This window comes from Schistocerca americana, chromosome 1 (genome assembly GCF_021461395.2).
Source record: "Schistocerca americana isolate TAMUIC-IGC-003095 chromosome 1, iqSchAmer2.1, whole genome shotgun sequence".
NCBI classification, from domain to species: Eukaryota; Metazoa; Arthropoda; class Insecta; order Orthoptera; family Acrididae; genus Schistocerca; species Schistocerca americana.
In genome coordinates this window covers 730,944,755-730,963,200 of record NC_060119.1, presented here as the reverse complement: position 1 = coordinate 730,963,200, position 18,446 = coordinate 730,944,755, and positions in this window count along the sequence as shown.

Sequence of the window (18,446 nt, the reverse complement as noted above, 5' to 3'; positions counted from 1 at the left end):
CGTATCCCTTGTACAAGAAGAGGAAAAAGGAATTGTAATGCCACAGGAAGAAACTGCCCCACATACAGGGCACTAGAACAAAGACTTATTTCAAGGACTGATTATGGCTGAGTCCATATCAGGCAACAGGAAGCCTAAAAGAAAGTCTCCGAGTAAAAGGGTAAGGGATGCACTAAGGGCCAGCAGATTTAGGGAGTTCTTACAAGGAGCCACCAAAACGCAGACCAGAAAAGTGGACACAAAAGATGCTGGCGTACAAACGGACCCCTGCGGTCAGATTAGTGCTCCCTCTCCCCTAAACCGGGGACTAAGGTCGCTTGAAGAGCCAGAACGACCAAAAGGGCGACCTGTGGCAAAACAACAAGTGGAGACATCAGAGAAACAAAAATTACAAGTTAACGCAATAAGCAGTACATCATCCGCTATAAACCCTCTCACACAAAAAGGTTTGGGCGTAGATCCCAACATGGTTTACCCCGACCTAGAACACGCATTACAACTAGCGCGCCTGGAGAAGCCGGCGGTCCTCACCACAGCCCTGAGGCATGTGGTACGTGTCGGTCATGAATACGGCAGAGACGTCACCTTCTCGGTAATGGAGGCTGTTGACAGAATACAGCTGAAGACAATGAATCTCCCCACTGACTTCGGAGCCCTGCGTGACCTAGTCAAAAACGTTTTTGAAAGGAGAAATGAGAAATTCGATCTTGACGAACTTTACAGTCAGTCTGTCATCACAAACGGAAGACTAGCTCACGATTTCAGCAAGAATTGGCCTGAATCACACATTAGAACATATTAAGCACGTGACCCATTTAAACGTAGGACAGATTAACTCACACAATAGTAAATTAGTCATGCAGGGACTCCGCAGGGTCATGGAGGAGAGGAGTCTGGAGTCTACAGCGATCAACAACTCAGGCTAGCCCGGTGCCAGGGGCACATTCACCGGGATTAGCTCGGTGAACAGGGCCACCAACACAGGTTTATACAACGCTGGCACATCTTTAACGCTGCAGGTAGACATAGATTAGCATAAGTAGAATAAAATAACATAGAAAGACATAACAGTAGTGCCCATAGTGAGAGCAAAAGACAACTAACATAGAGTAAGCTGTAGTAGTAACACCACATTGTATCAACTAGGACCCACTAATTGCATAAGGTGGTGGGTTATAATGTATCATATATTGAAGAATAAAGAATTTTTTTTAAAAAAAAAAAAGTAGAGTTGGTCTGGCGTGAGGTCGGTCGCTTGGCGGCGCGTTCGGCGCGGGCCCGCCCGTTGCCGGCGCGCCATAAGGCACGGAATCTCGTACTACGGCGTATTGCTTCTAGTCGGGCGTGCCGCCTCACAAGGGGAAGTGATGTGTCTCTCACAGCCTCTCCTTCCCAAGTGGCTCTTTCCGCCTTCCCGTGGTGCCAGACGTTAAGCTCGGCATTTTGCCTTGCGACAAAAGGGAGAGCTGCTACCCAACCCGATGTGAAAGCGAAGGGTGCGTGGCACAGGGGGAGCTGTGTCGAGGGACCGAACATCTGTCCCTTCTGTTCGCAGGGTACAGACCAGCAGGTGCTCTGCATGCCGGCGATCTCGTTTGTCGGCGTGGGATCGCGGCGCGAGTCGGCAAGCGTGCTTCGCCACGCCCCTGGGTAACCGGGGCGTGTTCTGCCAAACCCAGGAGGTGGTGACATCGCCTGGGCCAGGTTAGATGGGTCCAGACCGCCGAACGACTGGGTGACCGACCCACCACCTGAGTAGGAGTGGGTCCTTGGCCAAGAGGTGGAAACTCGAGCAAGTAGGCGGCGAAGGACGAGAGGTGCATCCGCCTCTCCGGAGTGCGGGGTACACTTGCCGAGGAGCGTCGCGTGAAATCGTCGACGACGGGGCCACCGAGGGGGAACAGTGCGCTGGCAACGGCGGGTTGAACCCGGCAGCTCGGGAGTGCCCTTGACCTAGGGGCGAGGTCGGTGGGCGAGCTGCAGCAGTCCCCCCCATGCCAGAGGAGCCGGTCCGGGGCAAGAGACGGGCTCCCACATCTTTTTATCACTCGTTACCTATGATGGCTGAAAACGAAGCGAGTGATTCGAGTGCGCCTTTACGGGCATCTACGATGTCTGCTCCCTCTCCACAGGACGGGACGGGACAGGCAGAGGATGAAAGTGTCGTACAGAGACACGCTAGGATTACTATGCTCTTAGAGCAAAATGTTAAAAACGGGAAAATTAGTCAAGCGGCTCTAAATACAATCAAGAATGAGCTATCGGCCTGGGCCATAGCTCATGCAAGACTTGAAGGTCGCGTTATGGAGTTAGAAAAAGAAAATGAAAGTCTAAGGAAGTAACCTACTAAGAATTGGGCGGCTGTGGTTGCACAGGCGCCAACAAAACAAATCTCAACCAAAGACACTATTGAAAGAGTTGTAAAACGGTCAGACACTGCAGTCTTCTTGAGGACCCTGCCTGGCCAAGATACTAATGTTAAAAGAATATAAGAGCTGTTAACAACAACAATTGACCCAGTTAAGGACAAAATTAAGATTAAGAGAGTTAAGCCCAGCAGAAACTCTGTAATTGTGGAAGTTGCTAGTGAGGAGGACAAAGAGAAACTATTAAATAATCAAAAACTAAATTCAGTTGTGAAATGTGAACCACCCAGAAAGAGAAACCCACTAATAATACTATATGACGTACCTACAGTAATGACGAATGAGGAGCTACATGAGACAATTAGAACACAAAATTTCGATGACTTGGACGAACAGGAATTTAAAAACTCAAAACAGGGTTGAAATTCAAAACAGGGCCTCGAGATCGTGATGTGGTACATCACGTGGCCGAGGTATCTGCGCAATTGTGGAAAAGAATAAGATCAATGGGCAGACTATATGTAGGCTTTCACGCCATTAACACCAGAGATTATATCGTGGTACCTCGTTGCCATAATTGTGGCGACCTGGACCACATTCTGAGGCACTGCACCAGGGGGTCGGCTTGCTCCAGGTGCGGTGAGAGTGGACACAACCGTAAAGAATGTAAAGCAACAGGGGTCTGCATTCCGTGTAAAAATCGTGGGAAGAAATCCTGTGGTGCCACGGGACGGAACTGCCTCACTTACCGGATGCTAGAACAACGCCTCATTTCTAGAACTGACTTTGGCTGAGCAGGGCTCAGTTAACAGGATGCTTAAACGCAAGTCCCTGAGTAAAAGAAGGGGGGATGCTGTGAGGGCCAATAGATTTAGAGAATTTTTAAGGTCGGTTTCGGGCACCGTAAAAATTACGACAGTAGAGAAAGAAACTCAAACAGATCCCTTTGTGGTGGACAGATGTATGCAAACTGATTTCCCGGAAAAGAACACAGCTCCCCCTTCCCCAAACCGTGGAGAAAGGCCGAATAAAGATCTACAACGGCAGAAGCATCCTGTGGTGGTGGCGGCCTCCCTGGCCCCTACCCACGAACCTAAACATTCTGAACGACAGCCACTCCAAGAAAGTACAGTTACTAGCACCAGTGCAAACCCAACCGTGGCAGATACCCCAGCAATCAGGCTACCGCCTGTAGACCCGGTTAGGGTGTATCCCAACATTTAATTTACAATGCAACTGGCAAGATTGGAGCAGCCGGCTATCCTGACCACTGCCTTACGACATGTGGTCCGGGTAGGACACGAGAATGGAAGAAAGGTCACCTTCTCGGTAATGGAGGCTGTAGATAGGATACAACTAAAGTCAGTGAACCTTCCCACCGACTTCGGAGCCCTGCGAGACTTACTCAAGAAGGTGTTTGAGAGACGTGGGGAGAAGTTTGACTTAGACGACATCTACATTCAATCAATCCTAGCTCACAGTCGAATCGCCTTTGATTGGAGTAAGACTTGGCCTGACGATAGAATGCATACTTACTTCCCATAATGACTAAACTAACTGTTGGACAACTAAACACACATAACAGCAGACTTGTGATGCAGGAGCTTCGAAGGGAGGTGGAGGAGAGGAGGCTTGACGTACTCTGCTTACAGGAGCCGTACTCTCAAGCTGGGAAACTTTCATTTGCAGCCGCTACGTGGCAAACAGCTAGTAGTGGGGACGCCCCCAAAGCGGCAATTGTCGTTACAAACCAGTCTCTACGTGTAACAATACTCGCACAATTTTCCACCAGTCACTGCAACGTCGTGGAGATACAGGCTACCATGGTAATTATAACCTTCATAAATATGTATGTCGAATATGGAGACAATATAGAACAACATCTGGATCACCTAACAAGAGTAGCCACGGCGTTGCGGGGACGCAAACTGGTTATAACAGCCGACATAAATGCAAAATCCCCCCTATGGTACAGTGGCACAAGAGATGAAAATGGCGAAAAAGTGGAGGATATGATTATGGCTTTACAACTTGTAGTTGCAAATAGACCTGGCAACCCTCCCACCTATGCGGCGGGAGGGGGCCTCGGCACCAATATAGATGTAACGCTAGTTACACCAAATACTGCCAACATCATCCAGAACTGGGAAGTTAAAGAGAACGCTACAACAAGTGACCATACTCTTATTACGTTTAGCCTAGGAAATAGAGTGTGCCACAGGGCCATGGGGTGGGAGTTGCAACTGAACTTCAAGAGAACTGACTGGGAGAGACTAGCGAGAGAGTGCGACATTCCTCCATTGCCAGAAGGTGACGCACAACAGGACCTGGACATAGACAAGCGGGCCAAAGAACTGGTGGGCGCAGTTACCAGAGCGGTAAAGGCAGCTGTTCCAACCAGGAGGAGGCCATGGCGGCCTCCCCGTCATCATGGTCAGCTGAACTTGAGGAAATGCATCAGTCTGTCAGAAGGCTGAGGAGGCACTACCAGCGGAGTGTCGTCTGGTGGGAAAAGCAAAGATGGTTACTGCAATACCGGGAGGCAAAAGAGAAATTTCAAAAAGAACTAAAAGAAGTCAGAATACGCAGCTGGGAAAGATTTGTACTGGACCAGTTGGCCTTGGACCCATGGGGAGTACCCTACAAATTAGTTAGGGAAAAGATCCGATCCCCAATGATGCTATCAACGGTCAGGCACGGGGATGGGATGACGGATTCCTGGCAGGAGACTGCCGAGGTCCTTCTCCGATCCCTACTGCCTGATGACGATGAGGCCAGCGACACGGAAGGCCAGTCCCAGCTACGAAATGAAGATCCAGACAGAATAGCTAACGCCAGGGCAGTCTACCCCTTCTCTGAAGAGGAGGTGGCTGGTCACATCAAAGCACTAAAAACAGGGAAAGCCCCCGGCCCAGACGGCATTGTGGCGGAGGTGGTGCAGTTCCTGGCACCCCAACTGGTGGCGCCACTAACCCAGCTATACAATGAGTGCCTAAGACGGGAAAAATTCCCGAAAATCTGGAAAGAGGCAAATGTTGTGATTATCAAAAAGGGACCCGACAAGGACCCAGCGGATGTCAAGTCCAATAGACCGATCTGCCTACCGGACATCCTTGGGAAATTACTCTAGAAATTGCTAGCTGACAGACTGACTGCACACCGAGTGCTGTGCAGGATGAGTGGCAGGCAGTTCGGCTTCAGGCCGGGGCGATCGGCAACCGATGCGATCGCTCTGGCGGTTGAGGTCTGCGTCTCTACCCCGTACAAGTACGTTGTTGGCATCATGGTTGACATCAGTGGCGCCTTTGACAACCTGTGGTGGCCTTCGCTCTTCTCCTGCTTGCGGGAAAAAGAGTGTCCAGGGCCGCTATACGGTTGCCTGAGGAGCTATTGCAAGGATCAGGAGGTCTGGTTATCATCCTCTAGCGAAAGAGTTGGAAAGACAATCACCATAGGATGTCCCCAAGGTTCCGTCTTAGGACCCCTCTTCTGGGACATCCATATGGAGCCTTTATTAGATAGACTACAACAAAGTGATGAGGTGCTAGAGGTGATAGCCTACGCGGATGACCTCCTTCTGCTGGTCGGCGGCCGGAGCCGCGAGGACATCGAGCCAAAAATAGACAGAGCAATGCTGTGGTGTACAAATACTAAGATGACGATCTCACCAACAAAATCGACGTACTTATTACTGAAGGGACAGTTAGTAAGGAACCCTACGGTCAGAATCGGAGGCTCATCAGTTATAAGACGACAAGAGACTCGCTACTTGGGCGTCATCATCGATGAAAGGTGGAACTTTGGAAGGCACATTGAGTCCGTAACCCAAAAAGCACTACAAGTACTTAACAACCTTACTTCCATAGGCCACAAACGATTCCACCTTCCACCGCACCTAATCAAGCTGTATCACAATAGTATATTAACGTCAATAGTGGGTTACGGATCGGGAGTCTGGGCACATAGGCTCACGAGGGTGGTGCCTGCCATGGCAGTGAGAAGAATACAGAGAAACATACTGTTAAGATCTATAGGGGCGTACAGAACATCCCCAGGAAGTGCACTATTAATAACAATGGGGCTCTGTCCTTTAGATATAAAAATACGGGAGCAAGCAGCATGGTATTGGATTAAGAAGGGGAACAACACGAAAGTAGAGAATATCCTGGGAGCACTGGTGAGGGACAAGGGAGAAATACGCAGAAGGGGTGAGGACTTATGGCAGCAGTCTTGGGAAACGGATGAAACTGGCAGAAGAACCTTTGGGTTCCTGCCAAATGTAAAAGAAAGGTTAGGGATGAAGTACTTCGAGCCAACGCGGGGTCTAATACACTTTCTCACTGGTCATGGGCCCTACCCGACATACTTGTGTAGGTTTGCGAAAAAGGCTACACCCGAGTGTGACTGCGGCGCTTCGGAGGGCACTCCCGACCATGTGGTTTACGAGTGCCCTCTTTTCGATGATGTAGCAGTGACACTAAGACAACAGCTTCCACATAACAATACATATGACCTATTAATACATGAAGAGACTTTTGAAACTCTAAATAGTCTGGCAAACGAGGTATCACGGGAAGTACTGACAGCATACTTGAGGGACTTTCACGACTAAAGACAAATACTGAACGTGTCCAATTACCCTGATCCTATACCGCCTGTGCGTGGACAGGTCGACTTTTCAGTTGCAATCCGCCACGTGCAGGACTAGGGGGACCAGGGTACACTGATCTAGACCAAAAGTACCGGAATTGACGTAGGTTAGTACAGTAGTTGTAGCTTTAGATATAGATATTAAGTTAGGAACCTGCAGCGACAAACAATCTTGGCCTGTCCAGTGTCAGGGGCACGCTCATCGGGATTAGCTCGATGAGCAGGGCCTAAAGTAGTAGGTTTATATCTACGCTGACACTCCTGTAACGCTGCAGGCAGTTAGGAGTTAACAAGTCGGTAAGAAAACTAACAATTAGCAAGTAGTATAGATTAATAGCTGTAGTCTGCCTATTACCCTGTATTGTATCCTGTCTGTAGCTCACAATAATAAACACAATACCACTGTAATAACAACAAAATTAGCTGCTGAATATATAACATTGTAGTTTTATTATGACCCACTAATCATTAAGGTGGTGGGTTCCTTTTGTATAAACATTATAGATGTTGTCAATAAAGATTTTTTTTTTTTTTTTAAAGTAGAGTTCCCGCTGGATGTTGGTATTCTTGTAATGCGTTTCTTCTTTGAGGACCAAATGCAGCGTCTCATTTAACGACACGTCTACACGAAAGTCATTAGGTTTAATACACAAAGTGACTTATACTAGGAGGAATTGGTCGAGGCTGTTTTGAAGAAACTATCCCCTCATGCGCATGCAGTGATTTTTACGAAACTGCAGAAAACAGAAGTCTCGACAACGAGGCAGGTGTTTGAATTCCGCTTCGCCCGAGTATTCGTTCAATGCCTTACGCACTACATCACGTAATTTCACTTAAGAATCTCTCCTCATATTTTTCATTCCGCATTTTCCATTTTCTCCTTTGTTTTCCCCCAAGAAGTTTGCAATGTTGTGTTTGCCTATGGCAACCAAGTGTATGCATGCCAAACTTATGCAATATATAAATATGAAACATATAAAAGTCTTTTCTGTGAAAAATTTACTTTTTTGCTTTCGGAATAGAGACATAAGGAATTTCGCGTTTAGCAGCATTCAATATAGACGACATTTATGGAATTGATAAACCTTGTTGTTGAACAAAATTCCCACATCGAAAATGTTGTAGCATAACAGATTCAAAGAAACGGAACAAACATCTGACCAACTTTTCATGTGATTACACATCTTTCATCAGCGGGTAGTCCCTTCTAGAATCCTCTGAACCTCGTTATATTTTTGACCTTTCTCATACTGAATATCCTATGCGGATGAGTACAATGGGTATGAAGCACTGACTTACTTTGGCATGGTCAGGGTGAAGAATGTTACATCCATCTAACATATAAAACACAAATAAATATGACCACATTGGAAATACAGCTCGACTGCACTGAAATAGGAGCAAGATCTTACAATGAGAGAAAGTTGTCCATTATGCTGAAAACGTTCGTCACTGACTGCCTTTCAATTGTCAGAATCAGAGTTCTCGCATTTTAAGCCGATTAAATTCGAAATGTTGCGACTTTCTCGAAGACTTTGTTCTCATTACCGCGTGGGTTGAATGTAAGACTTCGGTGACCGGTTGGAGGGGCGGTGCCGAACAGGCGGAGAGAATAACAAGGGCCAAGCGTGCCTTGAGAACTTTCTCTCACACAGAGCGCCAGGTCCCCTGCTCCACGTATATAATGTTGGGTCATTCCTCAGCGTCATGGATTTACCGTGGTTCTGCCATGAAAAGGTGAGAAATTCGGCAAAAGCTGAAACTTTTCACGCAGTCTGGAACTCTGAATTCGCTTTCTGCACTCTCTCATGCCCTAAAACTGATGTCTCGGGCTGCGATTGTGGGGGGCCGTAACTTTTAAATAGGAAGTTTTAAGCTTAATTTCATTTCAAACTAGCAAGGAAAAAGGAAAGGTTTGTGATACTAAGGAAGAGAAAACTCATTTACTCGTTATGTTTGTTCATTTAACTCTTGATTTATTTATTCAGTATGCTCTAAGAACAGACTGCATGATATGAAGTGTCAGTGAGGCTGTAAACTAGCAACACCATTCAAGGACCGTAGCCAAATGCCTCTGTAAGAGAGGAAAAATAATTTAAAAAAACAATAAAAAGATCTCTACATGAGTGATGGTGAAATAGCCATAGCCGAGGAAGACAAAACTGGACAAAGAAGTACAGGTATAAGTAAAAGAAGGAGGACGTTTAAAAAGAAAGCTATGATTACTGTCGCTTTCTTTCGTGGAAATGACTGAAACAGTGTCTACTCACCATCGTAAGGTCAGATGAGAAGCTGCCTGATGCAATAAGCTGCTAATTTGACTCACAAGTCTGCGAAGTGGCGTCATACAGAAAGGCGTGTACAAGGCTATGAAACACACGACGTTTTATTTATTTAACACGTCAGAGCGACTCCAGCTACTTCGGACGACGTCACACGCCGGTTGGCGTCCTCAATACCGATCCTGTTCTCCAGCTCCATCTCTCCATCCTATGATGAGTCTCAGACCTCACTTCAGTCGTTCATCATCTAGCATTCTGTTATACACGTTATTCTAGCTTTATTGGCGCTGAGATGACTGTCACATGCGAAATGACACTACGCCTTATCGCGTTTTAGCGCGTCTGCTGCAGACGTTGGGTTAGAACTGTTTCAGACAATTCGACCATGGTTGTCAAAGTTGATAGCGACTTTTGTTGTCTTCTTGCTAGGTCTGACAAGTAATGAGGTATCTAGAGTGTGAGATAGATAACTTGATGATGCTGTGTCGATACCATGCCAGTTATCGGCGCTGTTCCTTCAGAAATCTTTCCACAAACTCTCCGGGTTATTGAAGTTTGTCACAGAGTCGACAGCTTCTGGGTGGTACTAGTAAGAAACCAAATCCGGGATTACGTCACGTTTTGTGTCTTCTCATACCTCAAAACAAGTGATTACACTAAATATCAATATGCCGCTATAATATTTTATCCCACATATATTCACTTCCTGCCTGAGAATCTTCAACGAGAATGTCCACGCAAGACTCACTTCACAGACTGCCCTCGCAAACGACGAGGAGATCCACAGTTTCTTACAGAGACCAGATGTCAACCAGATGCCCTTTCCCGCTTCTCAAAATCTGAAGTTTTCCCCACAGCACGTCACTGTAAGAAATGATAGAACTCAACCTTAGAAAATGCTGGTGTGAGAGTTGTTCATAGTTTGGTGCAATGAACTCTTGTAGTCAAAAAAGACATTTAGCGGATCCAGATAACTTGTGGGATTTGAACAGGAATGTGAAATACCATTTGCAATCGAAGTCTTTTACGATGTCTGGCAATAGAAACACTGAGGGTCGATGCTTGTTGTGCAGTTACTCGTGGGAATTGACTAGGCTCACGCGTTGTTCGGAAGAATTGGAATTTCGTTTTATCTGACGTCCTTCATTTGCATGTTAAATTATTTCCGCTTCTGTTATTTTTGGTGCCATCGTCGTCCCACAAAATCCTTGGTGCTGCGTACAACGACAGAACTTGCAAGTCCATCATGGCTGAATCACCGAATGTTGTAGCGAACGCAGCGAAATAGCTCCTGACTAATGGGTGAAAACGTAAAGTTAAAATGTATGAGACAAAGAACAATAAACCAAAGGAGAATGAATGCCCTTATATATCGAGCAGAAAAGGTCCTGGTCCTGGGAAAATGCCACCTGATGGGGTGAATTGTACGAGCACAGCGTTGCAACAGGCTACTTACAATGACAAAGATTTTCTCGTGATACACGTAGCCACAAGTTACATGTATTAAATATTTTCAGAGTTCTAATACAGCGATGCAACTTTGTCTAAACTGGTGAATTACGACACTCTTTTGTAAATATGATTCTCCTTCTATCCTTTGTCATTTGTATTTTGCTTTCTTTCTTGCTTAGAATATAAGCATACTTGTAATTGCGCTTAAGAAGTTGGGTAATAACAATAGTAATCTTTACTTTTTTGTTCATGTTTCATTTAAGGAACACTGTTGTAGCCTTTTATCACTAATGATAAAAAATGCCTCTAAGCACTATGGGACTTAACATCTGAGATCATCAGTCCCCTAGACTTAGAACTACTTAAACCTAACTAACCTAAGGACATCACACACATCCATGCCCGAGGAAGGATTCGAACCTGCGATCGTAGCAGCAGCGCGGTTACAGACTGGGGAGAAAAAAGTCATAAAATCTTGGATCCGTGGGTTCCTCAAAGCAGTGCAAAGAAGCTGAGAGGTACTGTGAAAAGAAATCTACTATTAGCTGACATTTCAGTTTTTGCTAACCAAAATCGCTTGGAACAAAGAGTTCTTGACATGTCAGTATATGACCGCCGAAAAACTGAATTTCTAACAGTAACAAATAAGTGAATAGTGGATTTGCACGTCGGTCTGGCGAAACCTTTTGACTTAGGACTGCAAGTGTAATGCTGAATGTACCGGGTGATCAAAAAGTCAGTATTAATTTGAAAACTGATTAAATCACGGAATAATGTAGATAGAGAGGTACAAATTGACACACGTGCTTGGAATGACATGGGGTTTTATTAGAAGCAAAAAAATTCAAAAGTTAAAAAAATGTCCGACAGATGGCGCTTTATCTGATCAGAACAGCAATAATTAGAATAACAAAGTAAGACAAAGCGAAGATGATGTTCTTTACAGGAAATGCTCAATATGTCCACCATCATTCCTCAGCAATAGCTGTAGTCGAGGAATAATGTTACGAACAGCACTGTAAAGCATGTCCGGAGTTATGGTGAGGCATTGGCATCGGATGTTGTCTTTCAGCATTCCTACAGATGTCGATCGATCACGATACACTTGCGACTTCAGGTAACCCCAAAGCCAATAATCGCACGGACTGAGGTCTGGGGACCTGGGAGGCCAAGCATGATGAAAGTGGGGGCTGAGCACACGATCATCACCAAACGACGCGCGCAAGAGATCTTTCACATGGCCAGCAATATGGGGTGGAGCGCCATCCTGCATAAACATCGTACGTTCCAGCAGGTGTTCATCAGCCAGGCTGGGGATGATGCGATTCTGTAACATATCGGTGTACCTCTCACCCGTCACGGTAGCAGTTACAAAACCAAAATCACGCATTTCCTCGAAGAAAAAAGGCCCGATACGGTAGATGTGGTAAATCCAACCCATACCGTGACTTTCTCGCCCTGCAATGGAGTTTCCATGACAGTTCTAGGATTTTCGGTAGCCCAAATTCTGCAGTTGTGGGCGTTGACAGACCCTCGGAGCGTGAAATGGGCTTCGTCTGTCCACAAGACGTTACTCAACCAATCGTCATCTTCCGCCATCTTTTGAAACGCCCACACCGCAAATGCCCTCCGCTTCACTAAATCGCCAGGTAACAGTTCATGATGCCGATAGATTTTGTAGGGATAGCATCGGAGGGTACGCCTCAGCGCCAACCATACAGTAGTGTATGGAATACCGGTGCGACGTGCGACTGCACGAGCGCTGACTTCCCCGTGCATAGACGAACCCGCTACAGTCTCCATTTCTTCCTGAACTGTCTCAGCAGCATTACGCCTTGTGCTCGGTCGGCCACTACGGGGTCTATAGAAACAACCCGTGGTTTCGAACTTCGAAATCATTCTCGCCACAGCTGCATTTGTCAACGGACCTTTACCCGTTCGAATCCCCTTCATATGGCGATAGGATCGTAACGCTGAACCAGCACATCCCCATTCTGATAATACAGCTTTACTAAAGGCGCCTTTTCAGGTAACGTCAACATGCTGCGACTGCTGGCGCATCTGATTCTCTCTCTCTCCTTTTTTTTTTTTTTTTTTTTTTTTGCTTTATTGTAATTTTAGCACCTCAAACAGGCGGGCTGATTCTCTCTCTCATTACAGCTCCTTTTATACACGATTGTCATGCGCAGTCACTGACGTTTTGCTGTCCATCGCCATCTGTTGGACATTTTGTGAACAGTGTTTTTTTCGGTTCTAATAAAATCCCATGTCATTCCAAGCATGTGTGTTAATTTTACCACTCTACCTACATTATTCCGTGGTTTATTAAGTTTTCAAATTTATATTGACTTTTTGATCACCCGGTACATGTTTAGCATAATGGAAACAGAAATGTTGTTAAGCTTAGTTACGATATCTTCTGCTGCGTTTGAAACTGTCTTGTTTTTGTATTTTTCGAAAATTAACTTTCTACGCGGTTAGACAAAAATATGGAAACACCAAAAACGGAACACATTACCATGCCTAACGGGGTGTAGGAAACCTGTTGGCATTCAAAACAGCTTCCAATCGTCTCGGAATGGCTAAATACGGGTCCTGTATGGTTTCCTGCAAAATAGTGCAAGTTCAGTAACCATGATGTAGGTGTATAGCGACCACGTACCCTCCTCTCCAAAGTAGACCACAAAGGCTCAGTTGCATCGAGAGCTGGTGGCTGTGGTGGTCAGGGAAGATGCGACAACAGCGCTCACAGAACCAGCTCTGGATGATGCGAGCTGTGTGATCAGGGCACCCCTCGTCTTGGAACAAACACTGTACCATGGAATGGATCTAATCAGCCGACATGGTCATGTAAAGGGCCGCACTACGAAAGCTACGAGAAGATCCTCACACGGTGGCCTTACCAGCAGATAAGGGAAACGCTACAGTGCTGTTGCCACGTGAGGTTTATAATCGGAAGATTTACAACTTGCTGAGTGAACCAATGTATCGGAAGATTGACTAAGACCCCACAGCAAAAGTAGAAAGGAAAACATCAGCCCTGCTGAATTCGTCTTCTATTCCGCAAGTAGTGGCGAAGAGACTGAGAACTCATATTTCTGTGCCACCCAGGCTATACGGTCTTCCGAAGATCCATAAAAAAGACGTTCCGTTACGGCCGATCGTCAGTAATATCGACGCTCCCACGTATGATCTGGCGATACATCTCGCCTCTTTACTGAGACCTTTTGTGGGGAAGTGCGCGCATCATGTTCGCAACTCGGCTGACTTTATCAATAGATTAAAGTCAGTTCAACTTAGTAAAACTGACTTACTGGTCAGCTTCGATGTCACCTCACTTTTCGCTAAGGTTCCTCTTATGGATTCTTTGTCGCTCATCACGAATGAGTTCACAGCCGACATAACAGCACTTTTCCATCACGTCCTTTCCTTAACATACTCTTTATTTAACAACGAGTATTTTGAGCAGACTGACGGCGTTGCCATGGGTAGTCCTCTCTCGCCTTTGGAGTTTTCTGGTGATATGTAGATGACGTTTTTGTAGTGTGACTCCATGGTGAAGAAGAACTGTCACGGTTCTTGCAACATCTGAATGCAATCCACAAGAACATCCAGTTTACGATGGAAGTAGAGAAGGATGGTTGCGTGCCGTTTTGGGACGTCTTGGTTACTAAGAGAGTGGATGGGTCATTAGGGTATTCTGTCTACCGTGAGCCAACACATGCGGACCTTTAACCTGCGAGCGTCGAGTTGTCATCATCCTGCGCAAACTACCGGCGTCCTTGGAACGTTGGTGCACCGGGCTCATGTTGTTTCTGATGGAGACAGCCTTACAAAGGAGCTGGAGTATTTAGTGTCGGTGATCAGAGGGAATGGTTACTCTCCACATCAGATTAGAACAGCGATAACAAGGAAGAAACGTGATCACCCACAACATCGAGAAGATAAGGAGCTATTCAAGTCCAGGGCGTTCCTTCAATACGCCGCCAAACTTTCATCTAGAACAGGCGGGATACTAAGGAAACATCAAGTTAAAGTAGTCTTCCGGCCACCGGGGAAGATTAGTGCCCTTCTCGGTTCAGTAAAGGACGATCTGGGTCTGAGGAAGGCCGGGATCTATAAAATTCCTTGCCAGGGTGGCAAATATTACATCGGTCAGACGACACGCACAGTACACGAAAGGTGCGTTGAACACGAACGCCACACTCGCCTTTCGCAGCCCAGTAAGTCGGCCGTAGCTGAGCACTGTATTACCACAGGATACGCTATGGATTTTTCTGCCACGAAAATCTTGGCCCCAGCGAAAAACTTCTGGGATTCAGAAACTAAAGAATCTGTGGAGATACGGCTAGCGCAAAATCTTATAAATCGTGATGGCTGTTTTCAGCTGGACAAGGCTTGGGACCCGGTGGTCTCTCTAATTTCCTCTGAGAGAAGACAGTTTATTCATAACGACACGTCTGGCGACATCTGACGTCTGTTTTTAGCGACGCAGGCCCACATACCGACAGAGGGCGGACTTGTAGTTTTCACCTTTACGCATACGCCTGCGCTCCACAGATAGAACAGTAGCTCCAGAGGGCGCGGATTTCGATAGCGGACGCTCCCGTGACGGAGGCCAATGCGCATGCGTTTTCGCGCCAATTTTTGCTATAAAGTTGACTCCAGGAACTTGCAGCCTCCAGTGTCGGAAACTCACCTGAAGATGGCAGGACGAATGCCAGCCGAAATATCGTGGCAAGAAGTCAACGTGATCCGGCTGCAATCCCGAAATCTCATATAACATGGTCATATAAACTTTGGCAGTAATGCGACCTTATAATCAATTATTCAAAATGACAGTCACAATCGCATTATTTATTTTGCCGCCAACCGGTTTCAACCCGCGATGGGGTCCTCTTCAGGGCAATTTACACCATTTGGTCGCTCGTTGCAGTCGTCACCTTGCCTGTGCACGGTTGGTAACTACGACTCCAGCGAGCGACCAAATGGTGTAAATTGCCCTGAAGAGGACCCCATCGCGGGTTGAAACCGGTTGGCGGCAAAATGAATAATGCGATTGTGACTGTCATTTTGAATAATTAATTATAAGTGATGCTTTATGAAGCTCCCTTCGTATTGCTTTGTTGCTGACAGTGTTCTGGAGTGCGACGTTCAGTTCCTCAGTGACTTTCGCAAGTGTCCTCCCCTTATTGTTCGTCACAGTCCTCTTCAAAGGCTGTCTGTTACGACTATTCAACACACACTTCCGTCCGCGGTCTGACTTGGCGGATGATGTTTTCCACTTTCGCTGTATGGGGTATAAATCATCGATATGGGATTATGGTAGCACCACCCATACGAGCACCAACAGTTTGTCCACGTTCGATTTCACTTGGCCGCGACATGATGCACTTACAAATACACTGTTTTGACCTCCACCGACTCTTGTATTGAGGTCGTTGCACACGTGCCGCTCGTGGTGAAACACAACACCGCAGTCTGCGGGTCTGGCTAGCATCTGCATGTACTGGTATGTTCAAGCAAACATTTCTCGCTGTGATTCCATATTTTTTGTCGAACGCTGTATTTCTGCCTTTACTGAAATAGGTGTTTAATGTATTTTCTTATTCCATTTTGAACTGCTGGCATTCACTTTTCTGAAATTACAATAATTACTCCGGAAAAGTAAGATAAATTGTTCCAAGTTACATGGCCATGTACCTAGGAACAGCAGGTTCGAATCCTGCCTCTGGCATGGATGTGTGTGATGTCCTTAGGTTAGTTAGGTTTAAGTACTTCTAAGTTCTAGGGGACTGATGACCTCAGCAGTTAAGTCCCATAGTGCTCAGAGCCATTTGAACCATTTTTTTTATGCCAGTCCTGAGCGGTCCATTCAGGATGTTGTTGGACCCATCTGTACCGCGCTGCATGGTGTCATGGTTGCAAAGATTGACCTCGCCATGGATGTCGGGAGTGAAGTTGCGCATCATGCAGCCTATTGCGCACAGTTTGAGCAGTAACACGACGTCCTTTGGCTGCACGTAAAGCATTATTCAACATGGTGGCTTTGCTGTCAGGGTTCCTCCGAGCCATAAGCCGTAGGTAGCGGTCATCCACTGCAGTAGTAGCCAAAAAAATGGTTCAAATGGCTCTGAGCACTATGGGATTCAACTGCTGAGGTCATTAGTCCCCTAGAACTTAGAACTAGTTAAACCTAACTAACCTAAGGACATCACAAACATCCATGCCCGAGGCAGGATTCGAACCTGCGACCGTAGCGGTCTTGCGGTTCCAGACTGCAGCGCCTTTAACCGCCAGTAGTAGCCCTTGGGCGGCCTGAGCGAGGCATGTCTTCGACAGTTCCTATCTCTCTGTATCTCCTCCATGTCCGAACACCATCGCTTTGATTGACTCCGAGACGCCTGGACATTTCCCTTGTTGAAAGCCGTTCCTGGCACAAAGTAACAATGCGGACGCAATCGAACCAGGATATGGACCGTCTTGGCATGGTTGAACTATAGACAACACGAGCCGAGTACCTCCTTCCTGGTGGAATGATTGGAACTGATCGGCTGTCGGACCCCCTCCGTCTAATAGGCGCTGCTCATGCATTGTGTTTACATCTTTGGGCGGGTTTAGTGATATCTCTAAACAGTCAAAGAGGCTGTGATACAGTGTCCACAGTCAACGTCTATCTTCAGGAGTTCTGGGAACCGGGGTGATGCAAAACCTTTTTTGATGTGTGTATCTGGAATCGCTGAACAAAATATAACCTCGACTCTCACAACAACAAAAACAGTAGAAAATATCGGAGGCTACTTATGGTGACTTTTACTGTATAATTCCTCGTGTGATTCTAAAATCAGACTGAAACACCGACCAGAGAACATCATGTGTTCTTGGGTACATTATCCTTCGCGTGCAGCAGTCTCGTCCAGGTAAATTAAATTACAGTGATTTTTGCAAGGACAACATACGCAGCTGTGTAATAATTTTATAAATATGCAGCATGGCGTTTTACCTCACCTAAAGAGTGTCTCCCCCAAGAACCGCCAAGCGCATTTTCTCTGGCATTTCAGCAGATTTTTGCAATTTCGTTTTCAGATTGTGTAGCTGGAGTCAACCCAAACAATTAGTGCTCATCACGCCCAGCGTCGACGGAAAGTATCGGTTTATCCAAAGAAAATCAGTTTTAAAGCGAAATTTCACGTGCCCATTCGATAGCGATATTAGTCTAGCGCGATATTTGTTTAACAATATGTATTCACGAGCACAATAAAACTCGAACAGTAACCAGTAGTCCAGGAGCGACAGCATTGCCCTGGCCCGCGCTGACTGCTATAGCTCAAAAATGGTTCGAATGGCTCTGAGCACTATGGGACGTTTAACATCTGAGGTCATCAGTCCCCTAGACTTAGAACTACTTAAACCTATCTAACCTAAGGACATCACACACATCCATGCCCGAGGCAGAATTCGAACCTGCGACCGTAGCAGCGGCGCGGTTCCGGACTGGAGTGCCTAGAACCGCTCGGCCACAGCGGCCGGCCGACTGCTATAGCCAAGCGTGCAGCGCTTCCGAGCCTCTGCTGGACTGGTTTATGTTCTTTGTGTCTTACTGTCCCTGTCAATACATGTTGATAAAACGAATATCGGACACGGACTAATTTTGGAGCCCTCTATGGAGTGGGCAGGTACCATTGCTCTTTAATAA